The sequence below is a fragment of the Puma concolor genome, chromosome B4 (assembly GCF_028749965.1).
Source record: "Puma concolor isolate L17-30 chromosome B4, mPumCon1.1.hap2, whole genome shotgun sequence".
In the NCBI taxonomy this organism is placed as follows: Eukaryota; Metazoa; Chordata; class Mammalia; order Carnivora; family Felidae; genus Puma; species Puma concolor.
Genome location: NC_141673.1, coordinates 42,736,304 through 42,751,574, shown reverse-complemented (window position 1 = coordinate 42,751,574; position 15,271 = coordinate 42,736,304). Strand labels below are relative to the sequence as shown.

The window sequence follows — 15,271 nt, the reverse complement described above, 5'->3', positions numbered from 1 at the left end:
GAGGCAGGTGGTTCTCATATAATCAGATCACATTGAAGAACACAGGTTTCAGTCAATACCTACATTAGTTTTTTCACTGCACTCAATATTAAATAATCAATGAGAATTTTATTTATCAGACATAAAATTGCTCTCTAAAAGATCTGAAGAATTTCCATTTCTAGTAGTGACAAGCTATATTTTGCAGACCAACTCTACCAATAAAAAATAATTGAAAGTACAGAATAAGTATCTATTGAAATCTTAAAATCAAGGAAAATTCCAATAAGACAGCAAGGAATTACTAACCCCAAACTAAAAGCAAAATGATAATCAGAAAAAGACCCTGAGAACAAATGCCAATCTCAAATCTGAATTTCAGTTTTAACTACTGACAGGTGAAATCAAAAGCCCTAGACCTATTCAAGATGGGAAGAAATCTTTATAGTAACCCTCCATATCAAGCAGATGCCCAAAAGTGCTGCATTATCAGGGATAATAAACCAGTTCTCTTGGACAAAAGCCCAGATTCACTTTATCAGTGTGGTCCCAAAACCTCAAGCCCTGAGCTTAAAGCGGTCTCTGCCTGATAGTGTTCCTAAGCACCCACATATCCAAATGTTAAGTGAAAGGCACCTTCATCCTAGACCTCAAATAATTCACACAAGTTTTCAAGAGCAGTAAGGGCAAGAGAAAAGAATACAACAGAAAGCTGTCCTTATAAAGACCTAAATGTTGTCAAAAGGACTGTAAACAAACTTATAACTATCATAGACAAATAACTAGGCTCAGTATCTGCAAAGAACGGCCATCTATTAAACATGATATGGCAAATTTGGCAAAGAACTAAATAGAACTTCTAGAAATAGAAATAATGGAAATCAAACTAAACGAACAGGTTTATCATCACTTATCATCAGAGAAATACAAATCAAAACCACAATGAGATACCACCTCACACCTGTCGGAATGGCTAAAATTAACAACTCAGGAAATAATTGCTGGTGATGATGAGGAGAAAGGGAAACCCTCTTGCACTGTTAGTGGGAATGCAAACTGGCACAGCCACTTTCGAAACCAGTATGGAGGATTCTCAAAAAGTTAAAAAATAGAACTACCCTACCACCTAGCAACTGCACTACTAGGATAAATACTGATTTGAAGGGGTACATGCACCCCAGTGTTTACAGCAGCACTATCAACAGCCAAATTATGGAAAGAGCCCATATGTCCATCGACTGATAAATGGATAAAGAAGGTGTGTACACACACACACACACACACACACACACACACAAAATGGAATATTACTCAGCCATCAAAAAGAATGAAATCTTGCAATTTGCAATGTGGATGGAGCTAGAGTGTACTATGCTAAGGAAAATAAATCAGTCAGAGAAAAATACTATATGATTTCATTCATATGTGGAATTTAAGAAATAAGTATAAACATAGGGGAAGGGAAGGAAAAATAAAACAAGATAAAAACGGAGAGGGAGGCAAACCATAAGAGACTCTTAACTATAGGGAACAAACTGAGGATTGCTGGAGGGAGAGTGAACTAAATGGGTGATGGACATTAAGGAGGGTACTTGTGAGGAGCACTGTGTGTTACATATAACTGATGAATCACTAAATTCTTCCCCTGAATACTACTACACTACACTATATGTTAACTTGAATTTAAATAAAATCTTGGGGAAAAAAATGGGGGGGAGGGGGGGAACAGGTTTATCAGTAGACAAAACCAAGCTAGAAAGATAATTGAGGGAAGCAAGCTTAGAAGAAATCTTCCAAAATATGGCAGACACTAAAGGATACAAAATACTGATGTTAAATGATATTTGAGAATACAATGAAGTCTACCAAATATTTAATACAAGCTCTAGGAGTAGAGAAGAGAATGCAGAAAACATTTGAAAAAATTAATAGGCAAGAATTTTCCAGAACTGATCAAAGACAGCCCTACAAATCCCAATCAGGATACATAAAAAAGAAACCCACACTTAGATACGTGAAAAAGCAAGACATTAAAGACAAAGGGGTCTTTTAGTCACCACAAAAGCACAAAGAGAAAACATTCAGATTAATTTTAAACCCACAAAAAGACAGCTGTCTTCTCTTCAATAGACACCAAAAGACAACAGAATCCTCAATTTGCTGAAAACAGCCAAGGATCTTAGAATATTATACCCAACTAAAACATCCTCTAAGAATGAAAGTGAAACAGATACTTTCTGGAAAAAACACCTCTAGCACTTTCACTAAGAACACTCTGTTAAGTATATTCTTCAGGCAGAAGGCAAGTGATCCCAAACAGATGTAATTTGCAAGAAGAAATAAGGAGTAAAAAGGATGATTGCATTTATCTAAATAAACATTTTCAAATACCACCACTGCCTAGTGTGTTAAAAATGAAAACTATCACAACACTAAGTTGGGGTGGGGAGAGGGTGGGGGTAATGGATTAAAGTATTCTTACGTCCCTCAGCAGGCATGCTATAATTTCCGGGATGACTTACAAAAAATTAGAAACCAAACATGCAATTTCCAAAGTAGAAGAAAAATAATTTAAATTTATACGTGTATTTTTATACCAACCTAAAAGAAAAAAAAGATAGTCTGGGCAAACGGAAAGCACATAAAAAATATTTAAACCTAAACATCATAATAATGTTCAATGTAAATCAACTAAAACTCCCATTAAAAACTGTCAGGGAGGATTTAAGAAAATCCAACTACATCGCATTTATAAGAAACACATCTATAACATAGGATATAGAGTTGCCAAGTAAAATATAATCCTAACCAAAAGGAAGCTGGTATCACTGCATTAACATCAAGAAAAATAAACTTCAAGGAATAGCATTACTAGAAATGAAAAGGTCACTCTAACAAAAGATTGAATGAATTCACTACCCAATATATGTAGTATTTGGAAGATCTCAATTGAAAGACATAGCTCATGATATCGTGACTGAAGGCAAATCTTAACCTGAGAACTTGTACACAAAGAAAATCTTCCACTGAACAAAGAGGGAAAACAAGTGAGTGAATTAGACCACTGATTATTTTGTGGTCTTGTAGTAGCTAGACGTCCAGAGACGTGTTATCAAATAACTTCTCACCATTCCAGAAAACTGGATTCTGAATTAAGTCCTCTTTACTTTCAGTAAGAGAGCTAACCTTTATGAAGCCTACTCTGTAAGGATTACAGGCTTCCCTTTACCTGCAGGTAGAATACTAAGCAACTTGCTCAGCAACAAATGTGACTCCCGAAACCCGTGCCCAGTCCACTATTCCAAAAACCAAAGTGCCTGCTCTATCAAAGCCTACGTTACATAGATTATACAGTAATATACTAGTTGTTATTCCTTTACAGAAAATGACTACTTCATGTGGAAACAGCCAATCACTAAAGATTACAAATGTCTGAAAGCAAGAGTTGAAGGGAACTGGTAATATCCCAAAGATAAGATTTCCCTTTACCTGAGACCTCACATCTCCCTCCAAATACACTTTAAACAAATCTATATTTAAGACACTGTTGTCCTATTAATACTATTTTTAGTGGTCCAGAGGCTCAATAACTTTATTTGACTCCAACACAATCTTATAGTTTGAGTACCATATTCTTTAGGCTCAGTTTTTCAATTCCGGGAGGTCAACAGCCGACTTAGAACGGACTTGTCTTTGAGACCCAAGCAAAAAGGACTTCTATTTGAGAACACCGCATACCTTCTGTCCAAGGAAGCTCATTATCTAGAGTATCATCTGATCGAACAGCAGAGAAACATACCTGGGCTGGACTAAAAACTTGCTAAAAATTCACCCAGCATTAATGAAACCAATTTATTTACATGGTGGGGGGAAATACACACACACACACACACACACACACACACACACACACACACACACACACACGGCAGACAAAAAGCTTAGGAGCCATCACTTTACTATATGAAAACAAATTTCATGTTGGATGACTCCATGACCATAAATACTGTAGCTTTTCTACTGGAGCAGAGTGGAACTTCAGCAAGTGTGCTTTATGAATTCCAAGCTGATATATAGCTAACAGTTTAAATCAAGGGAACCCACTTTAAAAACCAATACAAAAGCCTCATAAGTCATCACTGCTCGGTTATGTAACCTTGGATAAGATCTTTGACTGCTCTGTACTTCAGTTTCCACATTAAAATGTTGATACTACCTACCTCTAGGATCATTAAATTAGTTAATAATACACAGAGTAATTTGTGCCGTTACATTATTTATCCCTGTTGTGTTCTTCTGTACCCTCTTTACCTTAGAAAATTAAACGTAATAGGTAATTAAATGTAATTAATAAGCTCTTCAAAATTACAGCCCCCTTCCCCAATAAAAGTCAAAATGTACAAAATTTCTGAACAAGTAAAAATGTATCAAAGTGTGTAGCAGTAAAAGTGCAGTGTTGGTAACCAAAAGTACAGGGACCACTTTCTATGGCAAGTGCAATAATGTGATCTAGTGGTCTCATATCAATGTACTAAATAACTTACAAGGATGGGCAAAAGCAACAACGTTCACCTTCTAACCCCTACTCTGCCCAACAAGGAGAACTTATTCAGATGAAATTGGTATGAAATGGCGTTTAATATTACTATTAAACAGGTCTTCCATAAAAAGAATGTTATAAATACCGTCCCCCACTTTTTCTTTGTAGCCTTCATCACAATTCAACATTGTATATCTATGACTCTTTTTCTCATGTGTTAAGATATTATGTCCACATAGATGCTAAAATATTTACTCTAGGAATCAAATAAAAACAATTACAGCTTTGATCAGACTTGAGAATCTGAATAGACTGATCATCAGTTTTCAAAACTGATCAGGATTCATCCTAATCTTATTTTCATTAACATTTCAAATTTATAACCAAAAAATGAGCAAAGTCTTAGTTCATTTTGACTTCTTCATACCTTAAAGTCAAATAGATTTTGCCTCTTTTAGCCCCTTTTCCTACAAAAGATCTGTTTTTTACATTTTTTTAATGTTTATTTTTGAGGGGGGGGGGGGAGACAGCGTGCGAGCAGGGGAGGCGCAGAGAGATGGAGACACAGAATCCGAAGCAGGCTGCAGGCTCTGAGCTGTCAGTACAGAGCCCAACGCAGGGCTTGAACTCATGAACCACGAGATCATGAGACCTGAGCCAAAGTCAGACAATTAACCGACTGAGCCACCCAGGTGCGCCCCAAAGGGCTGTTTTTAATGTAATCTGGGGAGTTGAGAATCCAATCAGTTACCTGGACACAATAATGAGCAATAGCATTTTGGGTTAAATTAATTCCGGACAAGTGTTGGGTTTGAGTTGTTTTTTTAATCTCTAGAGAACAAGAACAGTCATGTGCCACATTTAGCATTAGCTTAATATTGTCAATAAGTCCAATATCAAAAATAAGTATTTTGCAACAGATAAAATTACACATTTTTCAAACTGATAGGAATTTAAAATTACATTTATCAAATTAACACAATGTTGACCTGATATGATAATCCATAAAGTCAAGCTTTCATAACAAATGTTTAGTTCCATCTATCCTCCAAAGGACCAGTCGTACTAGAAGTAAATTGCCCATTTTAATTTTGACCATTAATTTGAACTCTTAATTTTTAAAAAATTGTTATGAATTTGAACAACTTCAAACAAGCATGAGACTTAGTCCCAGATGGTAACTGGAAAGCTTATTTACCTCCCAATAGTTTGAAACAAGTTACTCTATAGGTAAGGTTTCCCCCCTTATCCAAAGGTACAATGTTACTACTTCCTAAGTAAAATAAGTACAAGAGTGTTAATGTAACCTGACAAGAGAACAGGACTTAAATATTAGTCTTAAAAGGTATTTTGATGCTAACTATTTTCAAAAAACAGCAAATTTTGTTTTGTAGCTCTTCTGAAACCAGGCAAAGTGTTACGAGCTTTTAAAGTGCAGTCATTACAGAACCAGTTACTAATCATTTATCAGGCAGTGAGGATCTAAACTAGGGGCTTCTTGAGCCGGATTCATTCTTTATGTGCTCTGAAAGCCTAGACCTCCCAGACAGACCGCATTCCCCGCCTCCTTTCACTGCCTCCATTTATGGGAAGTTGAGGCATAGACAAGACAGCAAGCTACTAACTTGGCCCATTTAAGTTTACATTAATGCCTCCTTTCCACCCCATACTTCCTCCACCTCCCCATACACCTTAAAAACAACACAGCTAGATAAGTAACCTATTTTGGGAACTTCAATAAAGGAACTAATTTGTAAGAATGCAAAAGAAGTCCTAACAGAATTAAGAAGAGTGCAGGCCAAATCGTTTATTTCCATCTTAGAACCGTTTACAGGATTAGATTAATTAGGATAAATTCTCCCCTAATATGAAACCGTGGTCAAGACACCCATCCAAATTCTAAGTGTACTGGAGGTACACACACACAAAATTTTTGATAATAACAGCTACCATGAACCCTCTACATGCGTTAATTCTTTAAGATCCTAGCAGTGGAGGCCCTACTTCATCATCCATCACCTACCACACCAATAAAAAGATAAAGACCAAAGATCAGCAGGTAGAAGTTTGAAAGCCAAGGGCTGCCGGACTTATTTACTCACTATTAGTTCCCACATCCCACCACCTCCCGACAGCTCTCCGGAAAGTTAAGGACAAGCCACCCGGGGGTCTCCAATCGAGCCCAGGCGGCGGCCACGTGTCGAGGGAAGCCGCCCGGGGTTTCCCCTCCCAGCACAGTCGCCGCCTCCAGTGGGCGGAGAGCCCAGCAGCCTCGCAGCCTCCCCGCCCCCTCCGGGCCTCGTCCCTTCACATCCCCTCCCTCCCATCGGAATTCGCAGCCTCCGCCGTTCTTTCCATCCCCCAGCGGCCTCCCTCCGGGGATTATTTTTGAGGAAGCGGGGGAGTCGAGGAGGCGGTGGGCTCAGCACTCGAACCCGGCCGGCCCGCCGGCCGTCGCCCGGCCCCCAGCGGCACGGCCGCCGCTCAGAGCGCCTGAGCGAGACCGCGGCCTCGCTCCCGTCCGCGCGCAGAAGCCGGTGGGGCTCAGGGGGCCGCGGCGCAGCCCAGCGCTGCCCTCGGGCTTCCCAGGCCGCACCGACCCCCGCGCCTCCCCGGCCGCCCCCGAGCGTAGCGCCGGCCGCTCCGGAGGCCCTCGCGGGCTACGGGCTACCAAACTCTGCGGACCGCTCGGGCTCCGGCCTCACGGGACGACCCGGGAGGCCCCAGAGGCCAGCGGCCCCCCGCTGTCGGCTCCGCGTCCCTCCCCTCCGCGCAGGCCGCCGGACCACTTCTGCGCCCCCCCTTTCCCTTTCAGGCCCCCATCCGTTACCGGTGGTTAGCACGGGGAGCCAGGCGGCCGGAGCTGCGCAGGCAGTGACTCAGGGCGGCGGCGGGAGGAGCAGGAGGCGGCGCCGCGAGCAGATGGCGCTAAAAAAGACCCGAGAGCCCGCCGCTCGCGCTCATATACAATTAGCGTCAGCACGTAGGGCCCGCTCCGCCGCCCCCCCAGGCCTCGCCGTCTCTTAGCAACGCGGGCGGGAGGCGGGCCCAGGACGGGTTGCCTAGCAACAGATCTGTCCTTCTTCCCCGACGACCTCCGCACCCTCCGCGGCTCGCTCGGGGTCCCCGGCTGCCCGCCTCCGCCCCCTGCCGCGCGCCGCGCCCTCTCTCTTCTCCCCGCCGCGCTGGGAGAGAACCCGCAACGCCTTCGGCTGCTGGGAAGGGCCGTGACCCGCACGCTAGCCCCTGGCGCGCCTCGCTTTCCTCGGCCCGTTGCAGGGCCAGCTGCCGCCCGCCCGCCCCTGGCCCGGCCTGATCCTCGCACCTCCCCGGTCCCCGGCAACCATTTTCTCTCCCCGCTCTCTTTTTTTTTTTTTTTTTTTTTTTTTCCCCCTCTAAGAACAAGAGTTCTTTCCTCCTGACCCCCTTGGCGGCGTCTTCTGCCCGTTTTGCTTCTCCTAAGTCGGCGGGTCTCAGTGGCTTCCGAGGCTGCCTCCTCATCCCTACCCCTCCATCCTTTTCCCTAACGTGCGGCGCGTTAGGTAGCTCGTTCTTGCGACGGATGAAAATGGCATTATTTGTTTACTGTCCGTGTCCGTATGCTTTATAATGAGGACACTGTTGTTTCATCTTGCTGAAAAAAGTAAATTTGATGTAAATCCTCAGGCCTGTGAAACATCATGGCTGTTTTTCAATTGGTGCTGGATTGACTAACGTTAACTCTTAAACCAGTGGTTCTCAAAAGTGTGCTCCCCAGACCCTTTCGAGGGGGGAAGTCAAAAGTATTTCCATAATCGAAAACGTTATTTTCCTTTTGCGTTCTCATTCTCTCATAAGTGTCCAGTGGAGTTTTCCAGAAAGTACATGACATGTGACATGGAAACATTGAAAAAGGAAGCAGATAATAAAATCCAGTCACCTGCAGTTAAATCAGACATTAAGGAGGTTTGCAAAAAAACGAAAACAATGCCCCTCCATTTTTTTGTTTTGTAACGTAGTTACTTTATATATAAAATGTTCTTTCATGTTAATATTTAACTGGTTTATTGTTTTTAGATGAAATAATGAATACTTTCAAAGTTTCTTAATTTCTGATATGATAAATATCAGTATCTAGGATGCACAGAATAGTTATTTGGGGTCCCCAGGTTTTAGCCTATAAAGGGGTCATGAGATCAAAAAGTTTGGGAACCTCTAAATGCTTCATTCCTTTACATTTCAAACTGCCTGGAGTCATCTATTGTAATGTTTACGTTTAGCAACTGTGTCTATTCCATTTTAGAGGGTACAGTTTTTCTTCTTGGCATCCCCAGCCTCATTAAAATTACTTGCCTTTCTCACTCTGTGCTACACATGCCTCGGTTTACCCTTTCATTTTGGTTCTTCATATGCGATCCTTTTTGTTTTTTCTCGATCTTCTTTCTTCATAAAGATCCTATTCAACAATGATGTAAGGTTAACAAATATTATAATAATATCAGTAATGACTCCTCATGAAGAATCCACAATACATAAACTAGGTAGACCAGGGCCCAATATGTACATATACTTGGCTCTAATTTCAATGGAAGCCTCAAGAGCATTGCATTCCAATCGAAGCTATGCACGATGCAAGGTAATTAGCTTATTGAAAATGAACTAGATAACTTTCACCTCCGTTCCTTAAATCTTTGTGGTGGTAGAACTTCTGAGAGCAAATTGAGAAGTTAGCTGGTTTTCCATCCTGCTCCAGGAAGCCCCACCAATTTCTGTCACTGGTCTAAGGCTCCTAATTTCTGATGCTTCACTTCTCACCCCACTTTATATTCTTTCCCCTTTTCTCCAGCCACCTCCTCCAGCTCTTCCTCCAGCTTTTTCCTTCCCTTCTTCCAGTGTATCTTAGCCTAAGAAATGAAACACTATTATATTGCTAATAATGCATGCCTTTTAACATGATCTTTTGAACCCTAGTTTGTAAATCTAAAACTCTACCATTTAAGTCAAGAGAAGGTCAATCATTTATACATTCATTCAACAAATATGTTAGAAACAACTTGAGACTGGAAATACAGCATTGCAGAAGAAAGACAAGGTTCGTGGTTTTACTGAACTTATGTTGGAGTGAGGTAGGGCAAGTAACAGACAAGATATGAAATAATTTTTGATATAAGTAAGTAAAAGAGCTATGAAGAAAATAAAATGAGACAAAGGGGTAGAAGGTGACTGACTTGTAGATACCGTTGAACTTTTCACATTGACTCCTCTTAGACTCCCAAAACACGTAATGCATTTAACTCATCTAATTTAATTACAATAAATGGTGGCCCTGGTCACTGATCTTGAACCACGCTAAATCTTTCATTTAAAGTTCCTTGTTATGGGGTGCCTGGGTGGCTCAGTTGGTTGAGCATCTGACTTTGGATTGGGTCATGGTCTTGCAGTCTGTGAGTTCGAGCCCCGCTTCCGGCTCTGTGCTGACAGCTCAGAACCTGGAGCTTGCTTCAGGTTGTGTGCTCCCTCTCTCTCTGCCCCTCCCCCACTCATGCTCTGTCTCTCTCTGTCAAAAATAAAAAAACATTTAAAAAAATAATAAAGTTCCTTTTTGCTTTATCCCCCATTATTCTCATTTGGTAGATTTTTACATCATTGTAGCCCAGTGGTTTAGAAGAAGTGCGGCTTTGGAGTCAAATAGCCCAATTTTCATCTAGATTTTGTTGTGAAAGTTTAAACAACATGTAAGTTGCTTAACATGATATTTGACAGAGTTAACACTCAATAAAAGTTAACCATCATAAACTTCTTACTGAGCTTTTGTTTTTATTTTATTTAAAGGTTGAGAGAACTCCCCTGAAGCTCCCTCTAATAATATCTGACACTATTTCTGTGAAATATTTTATCAAAAGCTATCTTGTCACAAATCTTAAAACATGTTTTCCTGAACTGAAATAATCCACACGAATTACCACAAAAGTACTATACTCCACATTTTAAAATACTGGATACAGACACTATAGAAATCAACCTGAAAAACCGATGACAGAGATAATTTCTTAAATGTGCTTATGTCTGTATTTCAACCCCTAAATAATGGAAAAGTGCACAGGCTTGAAGGACAGGCATAGGTTCAACCCAACATTCTGTGACCTTGCAAAAGTATTTACACTCTCTGACCCCTAGGCTTCTCCATCTGTAAAATGCATTAATAATTCTATTTTTTTTTAATTTTTTTTCAACGTTTATTTTTATTTTTTGGGGGACAGAGAGAGACAGAGCATGAACGGGGGAGGGGCAGAGAGAGAGGGAGACACAGAATCGGAAACAGGCTCCAGGCTCTGAGCCATCAGCCCAGAGCCTGACGCGGGGCTCGAACTCACGGACCGCGAGATTGTGACCTGGCTGAAGTCGGACGCTTAACCGACTGCGCCACCCAGGCGCCCCAATAATTCTATTTTTTAAGTTTATTTATTTTTGAGAGAGAGAGAGAGAGAGAGAGAGAGAGAGAGAGAGAACAAGCAGAGGAAGGGCAGAGACAGAGGCAGAGAATCCCAAATAGGCTCTGCACCTCCCTGCATCCAGGGCCCGATGCAGGGCTAGAACTCACAAACTGTGAGATCATGACCTGAGCTGAAATCAATAGTCAGATGCTTAACCGACTAAGCCATCCAGACACCCTATAAAGTGCAATAATAATTCTAATAAAATCAGGGGCATCTGGGTGGCTCAGTCAGTTAAGCGTCTAACGTTGGCTCAGGTCATGATCTCACGGTCCATGATTTCAAGCCCCACATCAGGCTCTGTGCTGCCAGCTCAGAGCCTGGAGCCTGCTTCAGATTCTGTGTGTCTCTCTCTTTCTGCACCTCCCCTGCTCATGCTTTGTCTTTCTCTCTCTCTCTCTCTCAAAAATAAATATTTAAAATAATAATAATAATTCTAACAAAATCAGCCTCTTCATTAGCATGAGATAGAGAAATATATGTAAGTCCCCAGAGCAACAACTTGTACTTTAACTCAATGAACATTTATTGTCACCAATTTTTCAGTATGTAAAGTGTCTAATGGCACCAATAATAATTAGCATGTAAAAACTGCACAAGATATATATAAATAACTTATTTTAGTTTTGAATCTGGGTCGTTTTTCTTTTTCATTTTTTCCCCCCAAATTATTCTGTAAATGCAACATAAAATCGATCAAAATTCCAGTGGAGAATTTTGGACAAGTTGTCTTAAATTTTTCTATCTCCTTCCAAAAAAAGATGAATAAATTTTCATTTGAAAATATATTTTGCTATCATTTCTTTTTTTTTTTTTAATTTTTTTTCAACGTTTATTTATTTTTGGGACAGAGAGAGACAGAGCATGAACAGGGGAGGGGCAGAGAGAGAGGGAGACACAGAATCGGAAGCAGGCTCCAGGCTCTGAGCCATCAGCACAGAGCCCGACGCAGGGCTCGAACTCACGGACCGCGAGATGGTGACCTGAGCTGAAGTCGGACGCTTAACCGACCGAGCCACCCAGGCGCCCCGTATTTTGCTATCATTTCTAATTGAAGATTGTATAAAAATGACTGTAAATTCACATGCAATTGTACAAAATAACACAGAAAGATTTATGTAAATTTCATCCCGTTTAACACAATGGTAACAATAATTCACAATCTTACTCAGATTTCCCCAGTTTCACCTGGATCCACTTGTGTGTGTTTCTGTCCTTAGCTCTATACAGTGTTACAGTGTGTAAGTATGTGTATCTATTATCACAGGCAAAATACAGAATAGCTCAGTCACCACAAACATGGATCTCTTATGTTGCCCTTTGATGATAGTTTTTTTCCTAATTTATGTGACAAATATGGTTCTACCTTCCCAGATTTTACTTTTTTCCCCCACCTGCTTCACAAATAGACAAAATAGGCAGAAAATAGGCCATTCCTTTGTGTGGGTCTTCAATAGTTTTTACCTTAACTATTTGCAATAGCTTTGCAATTGGGCTCCCTAATACCGATCTCTCATTCTTCTCTGATTCACATTGCCGAAGTTATGGTTCCAAATACAAGTCCAATCTAATCTACTTTGTCATAAACCCTGCAATGGCTCTTTGATGTCTACATGACAAAATAATGCCAACAAAGCCCATCTTAATCTGAATCCATCCTATTTTTCTAGCCATACCTCCCGCTACCCACTGTCATGAACCCCATACATGATGACTTTGAATTACTCACAAGACCCTCAACATGCCAAGTGTTTTTATACCTTCTGCTCTTCTCTTCGACTTTTCTTTCAAAATCAAGCCTAAGTGTTTATCTTGGGGAACCTTCCCTAACTCACCAAGGCAGATCTGGTTGCACATTCTTGTTTGTTTTCAGACAGCTTTTTTGTATGTATGTTCCCATGTTACCTTCTTCCCCAACACACACTATACTAGATAATTAGTTTCCATAGGGCAGTGTCCTTGTTTGTGTATAATGACTAGAAGGACAAAGGCCTTCAATAAATATTTGTTTGATAGAATGAAGTGAAAGAAAGGAAAGAAGCAAAGAAGAAAGCACGTGAAGGAGGGAGAAAGGAAAGAAAAAAGTCATTGAAATCAAACTGGAAATCATAATACTTTATTAAGTGATCTTTTTTTGAAGAAAATTGTATCAATTCTACATTTATGATAGGGTCCATGTAAGAAAATTTGAATCTAGTCTATGCAAGAAGATTTTTGGATATGGTTTAGGTGTTGTGTGGATATTTGTTGAGATACTGTTTTTCCTCATCTATAAAACAACTTGTTAGTAAAAATAGGAAATATTGAAATTTTTGAGATCATAATGAATAAAGAAAATAAATTTATGGTATTGTTTGGAGATAATGGTGGTGTCCATTATTGGGAGACTAGTGAAATGTGGTGGATGCATATCATAGAGTATTAGGCAGCAAAATGTCAAATGTAATATGGCAACAGGGATAGATCTGTGAAATGCAGCGCTTGCAGAATAAAACTACAATTAGGTACTATTACACACCTCTTAGAATTGCTCAAATTAAAACAAATGGTACAAAATGCCAGTAAAGATGTGGAATAATAAAAACTCTCGGTCATTGCTGGTATGCATACAAAATGGTACAGGCAAAGGTACCAGCATGGGTCAGTCAGTTAAATGTCTAGATTCAGCTCAGGTCGTGATCTCACAGCTCATGGGTTCCAGTCCCGTTTTGGGCTCTGTGCTGACAGCTCAGAACCTTCGGATTCTGTGTCTCCCTTTCTCTCTGCTCCTCTCCTGCTCATGTTCTCTCTCTCTCTCTCTCTCTCTCTCTCAAAAATAAATAAACATTAAAAAGAAATGGCACAGTCATCTTGGAAGACAGGTTGGAAATTCCTTATAAAGTTGGATACACACTTACCATTTGATCCAGCAATTTCACTCCTGGGTATTTACCCAAGTGAACTGAAAACTTATGTACACACACACACACATGCACGCACACACATGGAGGTGAATATTTATAGCAACTTTATTCCTAACTGCCAAAAACTGGAAGCAATGAAGGTATTTTCTACAGATGAACAAATAAACAAACAACGTACAATGGAATACTACTCAGAAATAAGAAGGAACAAGCTAGTAATTTACTCGACAACATGGATGAATCCCAAATACATTTCTGCTAAGTGAAAGAAGCCATATTTAAAAGGTTATATAGGATATGATTCCATTTATATGACACACGGGAGAGGTGACATTACAGGGATAGAAAACATATACGTGGTTGCCGGGGGTTGAGGAGGCGTGAAGAATTGATTCCGAAGGTGCTACGCAGGAGGAGATTTTTTTTACGGGAATGGAACTGCTCGGTACTCTTTTAGTCGTGAATACTTACAGGCTTTACACATTTCTCAAAATCTATTTACTGGGTTCAAATTTTTAAAGATCAACCAAGATGTTGAGGGTGAGGGATCGTAGGACGGTATTCAGACTGACTAAACTAACTGTATTACAAATACATAATACAGTACCATTAACAGTACAGGTAAAAAAGGAGCTGACTTTGAAAAAACAGAATTTTGACTAACAGGCTAAATAAAGGCAAAAACAGCTGCACATAAACACTGTATTCTGTTTGATGAATTTGTTTCTTAGAGAGGTAATTAGTAGAAATTCCAAAACTAATTTATCTGTATATGAGGCGTTTGTATTCATTCGCCAGGGGTGCGGTAACCAAGTACAAAACCGGTGCCAAAGCAACGGAAATTTTACTGTCTTACAGTTTTGGAGACTAGACGTCTGAAACCAAGGGTTTGACAGAGTTGGTCCCTTCTGAGTGCCGTGAGGGAAGGATCTGATCTGTTCCAGGCCTTTCTCTTTGGCTCATAGATGGCCTTTTTCTACCAGGAGCTCCACATTGCGTTCCCTCTATGCATATGTTTGGGACCAAATTCCCCCTTTTTTATAAGGACGCCAGTCATATTGGATTAGGGCTCTTCCTAATGACCTCATTTTATCTTGCCTTCTCTTACCTCTATAAAGATTACCTCCCAGTATGAGGTACTGGGGGCTAGGACTTCAACATATAAACTTTAGGAGGACACAACTCAACTTGTACTTATTAGGGTCAAACAAATACGTAAATAATCGTAGATGATGGGAGTTAGGTCTGTCATTTTGATAAAAGATCATAAATAAGCAAGTACAGAAGGCTAATATGAACCCTGTGGTGGTGGACTGGGGTCACTCATACTGGATATCAGTATGAGTTCATGTTTATAGACAGATACATACATACAT

The 15,271-nt window shown here is 40.5% G+C and overlaps 1 protein-coding gene across 5 annotated transcripts in view; it reads right to left on the bottom strand.

Annotated features, from left to right (window-relative positions):
- The window catches only part of NAP1L1 (nucleosome assembly protein 1 like 1), a 32,573-nt gene extending 25,077 nt beyond the window's left edge, over window positions 1–7,496 (bottom strand). For 2 of the 5 annotated variants that reach the window (XM_025926818.2, XM_025926819.2), the window contains exon 1: window positions 7,350–7,496. The gene's annotated coding sequence lies outside the window, so the exon portion shown is untranslated. The remainder of the gene's footprint in view (window positions 1–7,349) is intronic. The other 3 variants (XM_025926816.2, XM_025926817.2, XM_025926820.2) reach the window with 2 other exon arrangements.
- Between the last annotated feature and the right edge of the window lie 7,775 nt (window positions 7,497–15,271).